The sequence below is a fragment of the Conger conger genome, chromosome 8 (genome assembly GCF_963514075.1).
Source record: "Conger conger chromosome 8, fConCon1.1, whole genome shotgun sequence".
NCBI lineage: Eukaryota > Metazoa > Chordata > Actinopteri > Anguilliformes > Congridae > Conger > Conger conger.
In genome coordinates, this window is record NC_083767.1 from 61,092,606 (window position 1) to 61,109,341 (window position 16,736).

Here is a 16,736-nt window from a genome sequence, read left to right on the forward strand (position 1 = left end):
CATTTTCAAGCCCAAAAATGCCAGGTCTCTTCTGCGATTTAATTCTAAATTGCGGTTTGTTGCTTAGCACAGTGCGGTGAATCAGGAGGAATACTAAATGAATGTTATTTCAAAAATATCTTCAATTTTTAATGCGCACCTCAGAGCCATACATATGCATGCTAATGAATGAGCGGGAAGGGGCCGCTGGACATCTCCCCCAGCTGAAGGCCTGTCCCTCCCACAGTCCGGTCCAGTCGGGAAGCAGACATCTCCCCCAGCTGAAGGCCTGTCCCTCTGCACGGGCGGACCCACAGTCCGGTCCGGTCGGGAAGCAGACATCTCCCCCAGCTGAAGGCCTGTCCCTCTGCACGGGCGGACCCACAGTCCGGTCCGGTCGGGAAGCAGACATCTCCCCCAGCTGAAGGCCTGTCCCTCTGCACGGGCGGACCCACAGTCCGGTCCGGTCGGGAAGCAGACATCTCCCCCAGCTGAAGGCCTGTCCCTCTGCACGGGCGGACCCACAGTCCGGTCCGGTCGGGAAGCAGACATCTCCCCCAGCTGAAGGCCTGTCCCTCTGCACGGGCGGACCCACAGTCCAGTCCAGTCGGGAAGCAGGAACATTCAGTGCCTTGCAGCTCCACAGGGAAACACGCAGCTGGTCCCCAACGCTGCCCAAGGAAGGTCGAAGGAGATCTTTTCCAATCTCCTATCATCCGGAAATCAATCGAGGTCCATATTTAAGGACAGTCCGTCCCGTTAAATGTTCCGTTTAGGAGCAGAGAAGTAGAAGTTGGGAGGATCCCAAACTTTTGTTTGAGCAAGGAAGCATGATCACTTCCTACGCGGGAAAAGTATTTTTTCGGAAAGCATGACGTATAAATCATTGACCTGAGGATCCACCTATACCCCCTATACCACACATCTTCCACGGATGTAACTGACGTGGCATCGGACTGGCGTTTGAAGGAGCGAGGACATTCCATTCATTGAAATCAGGTTTTCTATCCTCCCTCTCTCAATGAGTCAGCTGGACGGCCTGTAGCGTAGTGGTTAAGGTACATCACCCTGTAGCGTAGTGGTTAAGGCCTGTAGCGTAGCGGTTAAGGTACATGACCCTGTAGCGTAGTGGTTAAGGCCTGTAGCGTAGCGGTTAAGGTACATGACCCTGTAGCGTAGTGGTTAAGGCCTGTAGCGTAGCGGTTAAGGTACATGACCCTGTAGCGTAGTGGTTAAGGTACATGACCCTGTAGTGTAGTGGTTAAGGCCTGTAGCGTAGCGGTTAAGGTACATGACCCTGTAGCGTAGTGGTTAAGGCCTGTAGCGTAGTGGTTAAGGTAAATGACTGGGACCAGCAAGGTCGGTGGTTCGAACCCCGGTGTAGCCACAATAAGATCCGCACAGCCGTTGGGCCCTTAAGCAAGGCCCTTAACCCTGCATTGCTCCAGGGCAGGATTGTCTCCTGCTTAGTGCAATCAACTGTACGTCACTCTGGATAAGAGCGTCTGCCAAATGCCATTCATGTGATGTAATGGACTTACAGCATCTCATCGCTCAGTAGCGACCCCTGCTGGTTGATCTGCCTTTGGCGTGAACGTGAAGCCTCTTCTTTCACACGTCTCCCGAATCGATTGCAAAGATTACTGCCAGTGAGAACTGCTGAGGAACACCGGCAGGCTTTCCCGAATTGGGAGAAAATGGAGGTGAACGCTTTAGAAAAGACAGATACATTCATCTCATAGTGCGGCTCTTCCAGGAAAAAAAATAGTTGCTCGCATTAAGAGCCTTCAGAACAGAAGGCAAATTTTATTGTCATTTTAATTTTGAAATTATAATTGCCATTTTAAATAATAAAGACCCTTTCAGGCCCATATGAATGCCGCCTTCTTTGTGGATCCGACATGGAGCAATTCGTTTTCCAAAATGCATTTGCTCTTCATTGTTGCCTTTTGATATTTAAGTGGCCGATTGCAGTGCTCACTGAACTATACTGTCACTTGGGTGAATGCGTTCATTTGAATTTGATCTGTTGCAGAATCAGTACTCTGTTATTGTTTTATTGTTCTCCTGTCAGCAAATTGCTTGGAAAGACGGTTTAGAATCTATAAGACTTTTTAGGATGCAAGCAGACTGCACTGCAGGAAGCATGTAATCCCAGGCTGACTTGACATGTGTCCTGGAACTGTTTAAACCAAAATTACTAAAGATCCTTTCAAATGATTTCAGGTCTGGTGATTGAGGCGGAATTTATGCTCCATGAGATAGTGGATAGGAGCTTTAACGCCCCGGCTGTACGTTCCCTGTGATCGGGCTGGTCCCAGGTCTGTCACGCTCTATCTCCGAACAGCACTTCAGCTTTATTTCAGAGCACGCCTTTATTCCCCGGGCCAGGAAGGTCTCGACCTTGGAGAGCTCGCTTTGTCTTCTGAAACCATCCGGACCGCACAGGTTAATGTTAGCTATCAAAGATTTTGATAGGCTACATAAATCAGCTTTTAGGCAGCGTGCCATTTGCCCAAAAGTGACAGCAGTGTGGGTGTCATAACTGAAAACAGCATTAATGGGATGCTCAGGCCTCTTATTGACTTCTTATGGTGGTCTGGGTTAATAAAGTGAAGGATCTGATGGCAAGTTGCCCAATCGTCTCAGGGAAATTAAGCCAAATGGCTTTCCCTGGGTAGGTATGGTTTTTTAATAAACTAAAACATTCTCTCTTGTTGAGCGTACGCAATTTATTTTCTTTAAAGCTATCCCATTATTTTATTTTAGGATGATTGAGGAGTGAAGCTGATGACACAATAACGGTCCGTATATGGAATTAAATGCAGCCTTGTAAGGATAGCACTGACAGAAGTGGCTTTTCTATGAGTCTCCACAGAAAGGAACGGACCATGAGCCAGTGAATGAGTTAAGAAATGATGGTATTTCTCTGGCAAACTCTGTGCAAACTCAACTTGTGTGAGTAAGTCCATAAGTCTGAATGAAAATGGGAGATTGACACTTAATGAATATATACTGTAAATATATGGTGTACATTATGGCAGATACTAAGCTAATGAGGTAATGGTGAATTTAGTGTGATATTTCGGTCCATCAGCACCAGTAACATTTGCCAGTAGAGCAGCAGGCTTCAGCTGTCATTTGCCTCAGTGAACTACCGCCCGCTCTCTCTGTCTAATGGCGCATTAACCTTACAGAGGACAGGTTCCCAAAAATAATAATGTCGTTTGGTGAGTCACTTTTTCTGGAATGTGTTTAAAAGGAGCATTAGATTCAGCACTTATTGGGCATTCTGTTAGCCCTGTTCGCCACATTACTTGATTGTCTTTCTGTCAACAGATTGACTAGGCAAGGTTTATGTCAGCCGGGCAATTCTTCAGTTTGCTATCTTTGGAGTTTGATGCCTGTAGAATTCATGTGGTTGTTCCATCTATTCAGTGGTCTTTAAAACATGGCTGTTATGTCTTAAAACATAATGATGCAGTCATGTGGTCACAGTGATACATAAGGATTTCACGATACCATAATGTTGAGTTGAATAATATTATTTCCTCTCCTTGTTGACCATGAATACGCTCATTTCCCTTCTCTAGTGTTAGCTATCTTATATACTAGCCAATTAATGTAAGCATCAATTGTCACATTATGATTCCGAATATTCAGTTATGGATGATGAATGTAATTCACATGATAATGTGTCAGTATGCATGCACACTCAGAGGGTTAAAATGAGCCTTGATTTTGCCCTTAACTCATGTTTGAAATAACTGGAGACCAGATGTGCTCTTGGTTAGTCCCTTCAGTTCCCTTGTTGCTGAGTAGTTGCACTTTGAATGATTTTGTTTTTTTGTTTTTTTGTTTACTTTGCTTCTTGGCGTGGCAGGGGAAAAATTGCTCTTGGCCTTATTCACAGAAAAAGACAAAGTCCACAGCTGATCTGCCAATTTCATTCCCAACTGGAGTTCAGTTATTACAATGCAATTTGAAAACCCCCTGCAAACATTCTGTCGAGTTGGTAGATGCAATTTGTGTTCCCTTTGAATACTGCCCCCCCCCACCCCCCCACCACCATCACCACCCTCTGCATTGCATCTCTGTCTAATTTAGCGGGTTATTGTTCTGGCCTATGTGGACTAGTAGCTGGACTGATGTAAATTAATTTGAGTAAGAGTCAGACATGAGAAGCCCGGGTGTCCCTGGTGGACTGATCGAGCGCTGAAGGAAAACTGCTTCCCAGATATCATGGGTCTGGTGCCACTGCTGCTGTTTGTTCGGGACACCTAACCGGAATCCTAACTGCAAGCTTATGAGCTATGTTTAAAATGGGAATTTTCTGTATTTTTGTTGGAGTTTATGATTCAGTTGACCTTAATAAGTGCCTCGGGACCGGTCAGTGCAAAAATACTGTTCCATTGCTGCCACCAATGCTGGGCCTGTAGACGCTGTCGTGATTCTGATGGGAATGACAAGAGAGATGTCTGCAGCCGAGGTAAGAACACTAGTATGGCATGAAGAGTATTGATTTTACAAGACATTGAACTTCAGCGCATAATTACTTGAGCAGCTAGACATGCAATTCCCAAAAAAAAGGAAATAGAATGGAGGAGTATGGGGCAGCCTGTAGCCTAGTGGCTAAGGTACATGACTGGGGCAGCCTGTAGCCTAGTGGCTAATGTGCTTGACTTGGCCAGCCTGTAGCCTAGTGGCTAAGGTGCTTGACTGAGCCAGTGTAACAGGTGAGAAATTGCCTGAGTCTGAGGTGGGATTTGAACCCCGGCCTCTCACTTGTCCAAATTATTTGTTGAACGAACGCGTTACCAGTCAGCTAAAGACGAACTCGCCTCTAGCCAAGGGCAACAACGTTCTTTTTGAATTTGAGGGTTACGTCATCGGGGAGTGTTGTCGCGATAACCTGCTATCAGCCTTCGCTTTGACTGCACCATCCGTGCTTACTAGCGAACTAGCTGAGCTAACCATGCTACACCAGCTTGTAGCCTAGTGGCTAAGGTGCAGTGCAGTTTTTTGGGCCCTTGAGCAATACCCTTCACCCCACATTGTCCCAGGGGGGATTGGCCCCTACCTACTCACCTAGTCTTGGATAAAAGCACCAGCTGTGTGACTGTACTGTGATGGATGGAGTGTCTGGGGCTGGGGCTATGAGGTGGAAGAGACTGGCAGAGGTGAGATTGGAGTTACAATCGCTGGCCCTCGAGCTCCAGGTCTCGGGAAGAGAAGCGGCCGGACCCGTGTGTGGCCGGAGCCTCAGAGACAGCGAGCCCTCCGTGTTCAGATGCAGAGGACGCACAATCGGGACGCTGACCGGCGTCTGATGCCTTGCAGCTGGGGCAGATGATCGATGCTGGCCGGTACGTAAAGGTGTCATTATTGGGCACCGCTGGGTTTTTTTTCAGGCCTTTTTTCAGCTTTATTGGACAGTATACAGTATAGAGAGACAGGAAGAACGGGAGCGAGAGAGAGGGGAAGACATGCGACAAATGTCGGACGGTCGGATTCGAACCGCCGACGTCGCGGCTCGCAATGAGCATGCGGTCAGTGCTCTACAGGCTGCGCCACCGAGACACCCCAGGGCACCGCTGTGTTTTACGCCTCCCTCTGGGCTGTGGAGGTGGCCGCCACAGTGGTGCTGAACCAGGAGGACCGGGACGGAACAGAACAGAACAGGACCAAACAGGACCGAACAGGACAGAACAGGACAGAACAGGACCAAACAGGACCGAACAGGACAGAACAGGACAGAACAGGACAGAACATGACACAACATGACACAACATGACACAATGGGACAGAACGGGACAGAACAGGGAGAAACCTGAGGGTCGTTTCAGGGACTCCCTACGAGACAATATGCACACAGTGGTTGGAGTTTGTGTGGGCCTCCTCCCACAGTCCAAAGACATGCCGGTTCGGCTCCTGGGTGTTACTGTGAAAGAGCATGTGTGCTCAGTCAACCAACCCTGTATGAATACAGGACAATAAGCAAATAATAGCAGACGTCTTGAGCCAATGTCACTTACAACAGTGTATTTCACATGCTAAGAATACACACAAGTGCTAGAGATATGCAAAGCAAGAATCAAATAAGTGGACCGTCCGGACCTGGACCAAGGCCTATGAGATACTAGGAGAGATTGGTTCCCCCTCAATTAATTAGGGTCATTGAGGTGTAGTCTGAAAAGGTCAGTTTTCAATGTTTGTCCAATGAATCTGCCTGCCTGATCGATTGGGGAATGTGTTGCGTCGAGTCGAGAGACAAGACATTCGATGAGTTGTACTAGGTCTAACTATACATTTGCAAATGTAATTACCTATGTTGTTAGCCGGCTTGTCAGATTGTTTTGTTTATTCCTCGGCAAATAAGTAAGCAAGCAATGCATTATAGCACCTATCTAGAAGCTTTTATATCAGCTAACATCTTGCTAGCAATCAAGATGTGCTAAGTTAAGTATGTAATCATCACCATTTTTCTTGCTTCAAACATGCTACCACAAGCTCGTGTAAATGGGTTGAAATAAGAGGCCATGTTGCTTTTGCAAACTCCAACACTGGCTTTCAGATCAGTGGTCTTGAGATGTATGTTTTATTTGGTATATATAAAATAAAATAAAACCGTAAATGTGGCATATTTTGCACCCTCTTCCTCAGTACTTAGTAACACATCTTTTGAAAAGAATCGCAGCTTACAAATATTTTTCGTTGTGTTATATTCCCGCTTGCAGAACCATTCTAATATTCATAGACCTTCTTCTCTGTTCTCCCCATAGTATTGCAGTAATATTATTCATATAAATTATATAAGTCCGAGGACTGTGAAGGCCATTTCAAAACCATTATCTTTTGTTTCTTTAAGTTGATCTTTGATGATTTTGAGGTTAGGATTAGGGTTAGCATTATGATTAGGGTGAGGATTATGGTTAGGGTTAGCATTAGGGCTATGTTTAGTATTAGGGTAAGGCTTAGAATTAGGGTTATGTTTAGGATTAGGGTAAGGGTTAGCATTAGGCTTACATTTAGGATTAGCATTAGTGTTAGCATTACATAAATTTCCTTCCATGCACTATGTTTACGCACTCCTGCACAGTGAAGCAGTGCACTCCTACACCAGTGTCACTAAGCCTTTCTGCCGGCTATTTGCAGTGATACTGTACGTGGGTTTTGCTTCGCATGCCGGATCAGTCTATGAGCTGTTCTATCAGAGATTCCTCTCAGTCTTCCAGATCTCGCCTTGACCTCAACAGTTCCCCCTAACTTTTGTTTCATAATGATGTTTCTGGCTGTGGAAATCCCAAACTGGAACCACAGCTGTCTCCTTACAGCCCTCCCATGTCTTTATTTCCAAATCCTCAATCAGCCGCTTAGATAAATCCATGTTTGCTGAGGGTAACCTCAACCCCACGAGAGGTTAGTGCCAATGTCTGTCTAGATGTTATGTACAAAGCTCTGAAATTGTCTTCACCTGGCTTAATCGAAGGCCTAACATGTAAATCAAGTTTTGAGAAATCTATGAATTGATCAACTGAGTGCCCAAACTTTTGGATGTGCCACATTTACTATTTTATCTTTTAGGAACAACAAATGACATAGCTTTTCAGTTCACCCATGTATTATTGCTTTCCCATGACATTTCAGCTTACTTGTACAACTAACTTACTTTGGTTCTTGAAAGTGCGAGACAGGTGGTGTTTTTTTTTTCCTTCCAGTTGTGAGACGGCGGCTCATTAGTCTTGCGCTCGGTGCATATGCTAATTACATCACACCCACTCTTCAATATCGATGCAGCAGAGTAGAACTGGAGCCAACTCGACAGGTGCAAGTTATCCACATCCACAAGTTATCAGGGGCGAGTTATCCACTGAGAGGTGTAACATCTAAATTAGACATGGGGCGTCTGTTATCACCAGTGCTAAAGAAAACAATATGGAACAGCAATGCCATAAGGCAGAGCCACTAGAAAATCAGAATGTCTGAACAAGAAGCCAGGGATAGCAGGGCTGTGTGTGGGTGGGTGAATGAGAAGCATTAATTGTACAGCGCTTTGGATAAAGGCAGGCATTTACAGGAATAGAGGTGACTAGGAGACTATTCTTAGGAGCGCCAACATAAAAATAAAAATAAAACATACTTGGACTAACAAGACCTACTTGTTTGATTTTGATGGACTAACATAAAACTAAATGTAATGCTACAAAATGAGAGTAGACCATTTTTTTAAAAGAGAAAGTTATCATTGAAAGAAAGAACTCTGATTATAAAAATGTGATTTTTTACTTGACTTTATAAGTTTCCATCCTTTCTGTGTTGCGAAAGTATCTTTAGTATTTCTGGTTCTCCTGTTAAGGCAAGGATAAAAGTATAATGGGTCTGGATGGCAGCAGTCAATGCATAAGTGATTTTAGAGTTTCAGAGAGGAGTTGTATGACTATTTAGGTTGAATGTGTTAATTTTAGCCTCCATGCTAGATGCTATGTTGCGTCACTTCAACTCATTTGCTCAGACCTGCTCCTGCAGTTGGTCCATCATCCCTCAAAGATTGGGTAAAAGCTTACTCAGATGTTGTTATGTCAGCAGAGGACACCTCTGATTGGGCCACAATTTCCATAGGACTCATCATCAGTCTCCTAAGCGAATCAAATTTGACCATGTGTCGACTGTAGCGAACTACCTCGAGTTTCAACCAGAAGCGCTCAGAAAGCCATCAGTGTTGGTCAGAGCAGAGGGGACTGGAGATATGACTTTTGCACAGTCAGCGGACTGCTGGACAGAAGGCTAGAAGCACTGATCACTGGGTGCTTGGCCGAGAAGATGACCACCAGCGAACACGTCGTTATAAAGTGCTGATGAAGTCATAACTGAACTGTTAGCTGTAACTGCTGACTTCGCTCTGAAGGAAAGGCAGAGCAGTTGAAGGGCACCAGGAGTTTTATGTGGTTAGGAAGGTGCAGTTTGTTTTATCATGCACATCTCACTTCAGATGGATAGTCCCCTTTCACTGGTTTTTGCTTTTAAATGAAGTATGATCTCCATTGAACAACATTGTCTCAACATACTGTATGTATTTTTAAGCTTTTTTGGTAAAATATTAAAATATGGATGTAAACCACATTCGCTAATTCAGAAATGCATGAGAAAGCAGTTTTGTCATCAATATTCACTGTGATTGAATGTGGTGATAATATGCTGTAATCCTCAGAGCCCAACATGGACAGAGGATCTCTTTCAGAGTGCAACTGAGATAACTAAGGCTGGGAACCAGAAACCTATTTTAAATTATTATTTATTCTTTATTGTTTTATAGATACTCAGAACTGAGAACTGAGATGAGGTTTGCTAGCTTAGGATACCTGGCAAGAAAGCATTTTATATCCTATACTATACATTAATGAGTTGAGAATAGATTATCCTATCAAATAAATGAAAGATTCAGGCACGTATTGAGTAAAGATGTTAGCTTGTACCAGAGATATATCCATAGATATTTCAGACAGGATGAGTCCTGTCCTCAATAGCACCCAAAGGGTTTTAGATTTGTTAATTACTACTGCATCAGTAATTACAGTTACATTACTAAATTTAGCCTGGATATCTTGTCAGTTATTTTAATATGTCCAAACAAAAACCAGTCTCCTTCCTTCTTGAACAGTGGGAACCACTAGCTACCTAGTGCCTATATTATGCTATACCAAATTACAAAATCAATGTTTCATTTTGACTCATTTGCCCTGGTTACCAAATACATGTATGGTACAACGTCAGTCTAAAGCAAAAGCCTTAGCAGAACCCATTGATTGGGGAGTTTTAATTGGGGAGAGGCAAAGCGGAAAGAGTCGTTTACCTAGCTCGTTCTTCTCATTTAGAGAAATGGGAAAACACTGTTATAATCATTTTGAAAGTTCAAACTCTCTAAAGTTTCAGAAACACTTGTGTTTTTCTGGGCAAATTCTTTGTTCGCCACACATTTTAATTTGCTCCCGGTCCCTGGCCGTGCAGGAGATTATTGTTATCTGGATCTCCTCGGGTTTAATGAAATGTCCCTCTTCCCTCGGCTGTCAGACGGTCTGATGGTATCTGACCATCTGCTTGCTCCGAAGATAAGCCTGAACTTGACCACAATCAGCCCTTTAATCAGCATACCCGTTTGATTAAGTAAATCGCACAGGTCATCCGGTGGAAGACACGATTCAGGCGTGGCCTGATGGATGTAATTACCTCAGTGAGACGGTTACGGGAATATCCAGCGCCAAACAAGTGTGCGCTCAGACAGATGCTCGGGAAGATCAACAACTGGCGGTACAGCAGTTTGAGAGATTTAGACAGACAGACAGACATACAGATAGACAGATATGATTTATATAGAGCTTTTCTCACTCTCAAAGCATGGGTCGGAATCTCAACTGCCACCAATGTGCAGCACCCACCTGGATGATGCAACGGCGGCCATTTTGTGCCAGAACGCTCACCACACACCAGCGGAGGTGGAGAGGGAGGGAAGTGGAACACACACCCTGCCAGGCATGAAACGGCTCTGACGGTGAGATCCAAGATGGCCGGCCTGCGGATAGAAACCCGTGTTGGGCGTGTGCGCAGGTCCGTGCACAGTGGGGAGGCTGAACAGGAGGCTGAGCAGGAGGCTGAGCAGGACCCCGCGGCTTCTGTAAGAGGGGCGTGGAGCTCTCTGAGCTGGTGCTGTGAGCATCGGGCTCGAATGCGGCCGACCCCGCGCTGCTCCAGTCCTGAAAATAGGCCATTAAGAGCACAGGTGCATTCGGGGTGTCTCGGTGGCGCAGCCTGTAGAGCACTGACCGCATGCTCATTGTGAGCCGCGACGTCGGCGGTTCGAATCCGACCGTCCGACATTTGTCGCATGTCTTCCCCTCTCTCTCGCTCCCGTTCTTCCTGTCTCTCTATACTATATACTGTCCAATAAAGCTGAAAAAGGCCTAAAAAATATCTTTAACAAAAAAGAATAGTTCAAAAAAAGAGCACAGGTGCATTCGCACGGTGCCCTCTGGCCAACATCGATTGCTGCACAGAAGTCCAGTGGCCTTAATTACTTAATGACACAGGTCTGTAAGTACTGTCTCGCTCTCCCTCACTCTCCCTCTCTCTCTCTCCCACTCTTCATCTCTCTCTATCTCTATTTCTCTTGAAATACATACAGTGCAGGTTCATAAGCATTTGAACAGGCACACATCTTTTGCTGTTTGGCCTCTGTACTGCAATAAATTGACTAAGTAATGTGTATGCGTGTGTGTGTAAGTGTATGTGTGCATGTGTCTGCATGCTTGTGTGTGTGTGTGTGTGTGTGTGTGTGTGAGAGACTTGTCTACTTCATTCAGTACTCTACACATGACAGTTTGATGATGGGTTATGTTTTCTATCAGTAGGGAATTTGCATTATGTGTGATAGCAATATACATTCAGTGAGCACTTTATTATGTATTTATTATACTTATTTTTTGACTTATTGACTTATTGCTGCTCTAGCCTATCCACTTAGATGTTTGATGCGTTGTGTGTTCAGAGATGGTCTTCTGCCCACCACTGTTGTAACGTGTGGTTATTTACATTACTGTCACCTTCCTGTCAGCTTTGACCAGTCTGGCCCTTCTCCACTGACCTCTCTCATTAACAAGGCCTTTCTGCCTGCAGACCTGCTGCTCACTGGATGTTTGTTTTTGTTTTTCGCACTATTCTCTGCAAACTCTAGAGACTGTTGCGTGTGAAAATCCCAGGAGATCAATAGTTTCTGAGATACTCAAACCACCCTCTCTGGGACCAACAGTCATTCTATGGTCAAAGTCACTTAGATCATATTTCTTCCCAATTCTGACATTTGGTCTGAAAAAAAAGGCTGAACCTCTTGACCACGCCTGCATGCTTTTATGCATTTAGTTGCTGCCATATTATTGGCTGCTTAAATATTTGCATTAACAACCTGGTGTACAGATCTACCTAATAAAGTGCTCACTGGGTGTATGGCAGACTACACTGTATACATTTACAGTGACTCTGCTTTTGTACCTGTGAGAAAATGTACATTTAAATATAGTACATTAATCTAATTTAAGTCACCCGTGATCTCCTCCCAGCGTCAAGACCCGCTTCCCCTGGGAGGCCTGTGTTGCTCGTGGACAAACAGTGTGTCAAATAACCAGCCTTTGTGAATGCCACATCAAAGCCAAAGAGATCTCCCGTGAGAGATTATTGCAACAACAACAAAAAAACAAAAATAATCAGCCCTTATTCATATGAAGTAGTCATTTAAATCAGTGCGTGACCGGTGTCGTTGACCGACGGTGAAATTCAGCCCCGTCCCGTGTCGCTGTGAAGGAAAAAAGCCCCCATTTAGGGAAATTGAGGATAGATGGAGCAAAGTCATTTCACTCCCTGATTTTATTCTCCCTTCCTCATTAATATTTATCCCCTGATCGTGGTTTTATGAATGCTCTGTTGATTGTGTGGGTTAATGTGTTGCACTTCATTAGCCTTTCTTTTATCTATTTGCTTAGGGGGGGGCGCAAATGCAACAGTTCTAGTAATGCCATTTTCCACACATTATTATGACACCATTTTGTTAGTCTGTTCTCCATATGCAACCAGCTTAGCTCTAATGTTCTCTATGTAATAATATTGTTCGTTATCATGTGTTATTTAGCTGATGCTTTTTATCCAAAGCGACTTACAGCTGATTAGACTAAGCAGGAGACAACCCTCCCCTGGAGCAATGCAGGGTTAAGGGCCTTGCTCAAGGGCCCAACGGCTGTGCGGATCTTATTGTGGCTACACCGGGATTAGAACCACCAACCTTGCGTGTCCTAGTCAAGCAACTTAGCCACTAGGCTATAGGCTGGCCCACTGGTTATGTTCTATGTATTAGAACATTGACACTCTGTTCTTCATATGTACATTATAGTGCCACAATGCAATGTGCTGAAATTCACTCTGCGGTAAAATTTCACCACTGTGGCCTGACTCGCCCCTGCCCATGAAACGTCTCTGGTGTATTTCACGAAAATATCAACAATGGGCTCGGTATGCACTGAAAGCTTTCTATATACATATTCTATACGTTGGGCTTTTTTAAAAAAAAAAGTGATTTTATTCTTGATTTTTAAATTATTTTCCCGTTTGATGACGCTGTGCATCTCACGGTCCAGGCGTCGATTGCTCTGCGTTCGCTGATGATGACTCAGACGGAGGCGGACGCGGCGGCCGAGCTGTAGCTCCGCTCTCGGAACACGTCGTGAATCCTCCGTACGGGGGCTCACCGCGTGGTTCTCCACACAGGGGGGTTACACAGCTCCCCAGTTGGGGGCACACCTCTGAGGTGTTCCAGTTGAGCACTCGCCTATGGGCCTGTGATCTGTGTCTGTGTCAGAAATAATCCCCCGGTTCCCTCATTTCCCGGCCCCGTAATTGAAAATAAACGACGATTCGCACAGAGGTGCCGAATCTAAAGGCAGAACTGCGATTGTAATGAAGAGATGATTTTACCCGGGAAGATGCAGTGCCGGGTTAATTGGCATTCTGCAAACAGCGTCAGAGACGGGTTTAAATTTAAGAATGTAAAACTGGGTTTTACTTATGAAATGATTTTCATTTGTCATGTTCTTGGGTCCAGAGCCTCTCATAAGACACCGGGTGATTGATATGTCATAAGTCCTAAACTGACTGAATATTCTGGATTGTATTTAAATGATGTATTTTTAATTTCCGTCAAGCATAAAAGTGGACTTTTCACCAAAAATATGTACATGACTAATCATTGACTTGACTTGCTATCTGCTCAAACCGAATCCTGTTATCTAGCTGTTCATGACAGAACATCAGACTATTCAATCCTGGCTAAATTGAATAATTCATGAAATCAGTTTAATAATGGTCCTAGTGAATAGTCACCCGAGTGAGGGATATTGCTGTTTACAACAGATGATATATTATTGAAAGTAAACAAGTTGGGGGGGACTTTAACATCACTAATAATTTGAAAGGTTCCCAGAAGGCCAAAGAAGAAGTGAAAAAGTACAATAGGGCCAGACTGCTCGCTGATATTAAATGGCATTAAATGATTAAAATCCCACCTCATTACTTTTTCTAATTCAATCGGAGAAAGAGGCAGCGCAAGGCAGAATAATTGCAGAAGCTCAGCGTGAGCAATGCCTGGCTTCTTCTGTCCACGTTGAGGGATTATAAGTGATTTGTCAAAGTGTTAATTATGCATTGTGAAAGTACAGTAAAAATAAGCACTCTCAAATTCACATACGCTCTCATCACCCTCTCAGAGAGCCGCTGTCGTCCCTTTTAACCCATTCGAGGTGTGAGATCACCCGCACCGTGTGCGATTGGAATGCTCCTCGCTCAGCATTCTAACGCTGGTGTCACAAATCACCACTGGCGAATGAGGGCAGCGGAGTTCTAGAACACCGACTTAGAATGTTGGAAGAAAGACATTCCAGGTAAACCTGCTATTCGGAAAAGGTCAACGGAGCCTCCTGCAGACATCCTCACTCTCCATCGAAGGGGCCGCAGCCGTCACCAAACTGCCTTTATTGCCTCTCTGCCTGCCTGAATTCCATTAGGAAAGTCACACCTGGCCCTGCAGAAGTGTCTTAGTCACACCTGCATGCTCTGCGGTCGATCGAGCGATGACTAGTCGACATCAGCATCTCGACTCCCGTCTGTATGCGGGGTTTAAACGCAGGACAGGAAAGCACGGTCTTTAAATCCGGTCGTTTGCTTTGTGCTCAGGGTTTAGTTTGCCGAAAGCAAACCATTTTTCACCCCTCATTTACTTTGTAACATGATTTTTACATGATAAGTGATGGTTTCCCTGCTGAAAAAACTTCTCAAGCTAGCTAGCTGGTTGACCAACTCCGACAAGCTCCTCAACATGGTTTGACCAACTGAAGCTATGCTGGTAGCTGGTCACAGCCGGATTTTACACCAGGGCACATGCAGAGAGACACATCGGGGGGTATTGAGTCCCTGCCCTTCTAACCTGTCACTGGGAGAGTACAGAAGGGGCGTTTGGACTTTTACTGTTAGCTTAACCTTTTCCTAAGCAAAGCCCATCAGATACCCATGAGAGAGGAATATATCCTTCGAGAGATATCCTCCATTTATGGACCTAGCACCTTACCTAAAGCACTCTAGCAGAGTGCCTGGTGCAATATGTGTGTTACACATTTGGGATTTCTGGTTGCCATAAGCACAACCTCCCCGCTGAGTCACATTTTTCCATTCCCAGTTCTCATTTGCCCTCTGCTAGCATTAGTAGATATATACAGTAAGTATGGGGAAGGCCATCCTATGTACTGCATGAGTCCACAGGCCAATTCCCACAATGCTGTGAGTGCTGTTGATATTCAGCTGAAGAGAGCCGTCTGCAAAGACTGTTACACTCTAGAACACCTACGCTTACATTTGTGTGTACAAAAAGAGAAAAGCTGTTCTTTCCAGTGCAAGTGATGTTTCAGTTAGGCCAATATCCACTTTGCATGGAAAAAGCAGGAAGTGCAATTATTTACAGTCCCTTTTGTTCTCTCCTGCCTTACTAAAAGAGAGGGTCCTATTTCTTTCTTCTTTTGGGAGGGGGGATTTGTTCTTCATCTGATTGGTTGGAAAAGATATACATTACAGATATACATATACAAAGATATACATACAATTAGCACAGTTCAGTTAGTGCCTCACTGTTGTCAGTAAAGATCTCATGACACTCTTTCACGCAAAGAGTAGGGGGGTTCCCCCGGTGCCCTAAATTCCCAACCCTGGCTCTTTCAACCTGCCACCTAATCATCCCCTGATTCAATTGGCAAAAACATTGTTCTCTCCCTCTCCACCTCAGCTGGTGTGTGGTGAGCGTTCTGGCGCAAAATGGCTGCCGTTGCATCACCCAGGTGGGAGCTGCACATCGGTGGTGGTTGAGGCGAGTTTCCCCCTCGTCACTGTAAGTGCTTTTGAGTGTCTTCTGGAGAAGCAGTATATAAATGTAATGATCTATTTATCTATTAACGCTGAGGGCTGCTGCTGGGATATGCGCTGCACTGTGCGATGGTGGATATGTGCTGCACTGTGCGATGGTGGATATGGGCTGAATTGGGGGATGGTAATGGGCTGTATTGCCTTCAGTGATTAACTGCCTTGAGCATTCTGTCATGACAGGCACTACCGGCACCATCCTTTTATGTTAAATAAAACATAATAAGGGACTCTCTTAGCAGCACTCAGTTAAGACTCTGGGTAGCATTAGCACCCGGCTAAGCTATCGCTTGGACTCTGGGTAGCATTAGCTCCCAGCTACGCTATCGCTCTGACTCTGGCTAGCAATAGCACCCAGCTAAGCTATCTCTCGCACTCTGGCTAGCATTAGCACCCAGCTATGCTATCGCTCTGACTCTGGCTAGCAATAGCACCCAGCTAAGCTATCTCTCGCACTCTGGCTAGCATTAGCACTCTGTGGACACAGACCCAGTTTTGTGCCTGACACTGGCTGGATACCGGCAACTATTTTTCATTCTCCTCCAGAGGGTAACATGACCATATTGATTATAAGGAAAGGCTCAAATGTCAGTGAAGGTAATTATTATTAAAAGAAACGTAATGCCAAAATTAAGAGCATTATTGGCCATATGGCCACCGTGTAATCCGAGCCTTGATGATAACCACAAATGGGCATAAGGCGTCTTATGTCATGATTACTGATGTAGCAAGTGCCATACGCATCATATGCCTATTGC

General features: G+C 44.9%; 1 protein-coding gene across 4 annotated transcripts in view; it reads left to right on the forward strand.

Annotated features, from left to right (window-relative positions):
* LOC133134989 (glutamate receptor-interacting protein 1-like) overlaps positions 1–16,736 on the forward strand; it is a 282,057-nt gene that overhangs the window by 162,292 nt on the left and 103,029 nt on the right. Inside the window, exon 1 of one of the 4 annotated variants that reach the window (XM_061251697.1) lies at positions 15,855–15,946. The exons of the other annotated variants lie outside the window; for them this stretch is intronic. The gene's annotated coding sequence lies outside the window, so the exon portion shown is untranslated. Of the gene's footprint in view, positions 1–15,854; positions 15,947–16,736 lie in introns of those variants that run through there. 4 annotated transcript variants of the gene reach the window in all.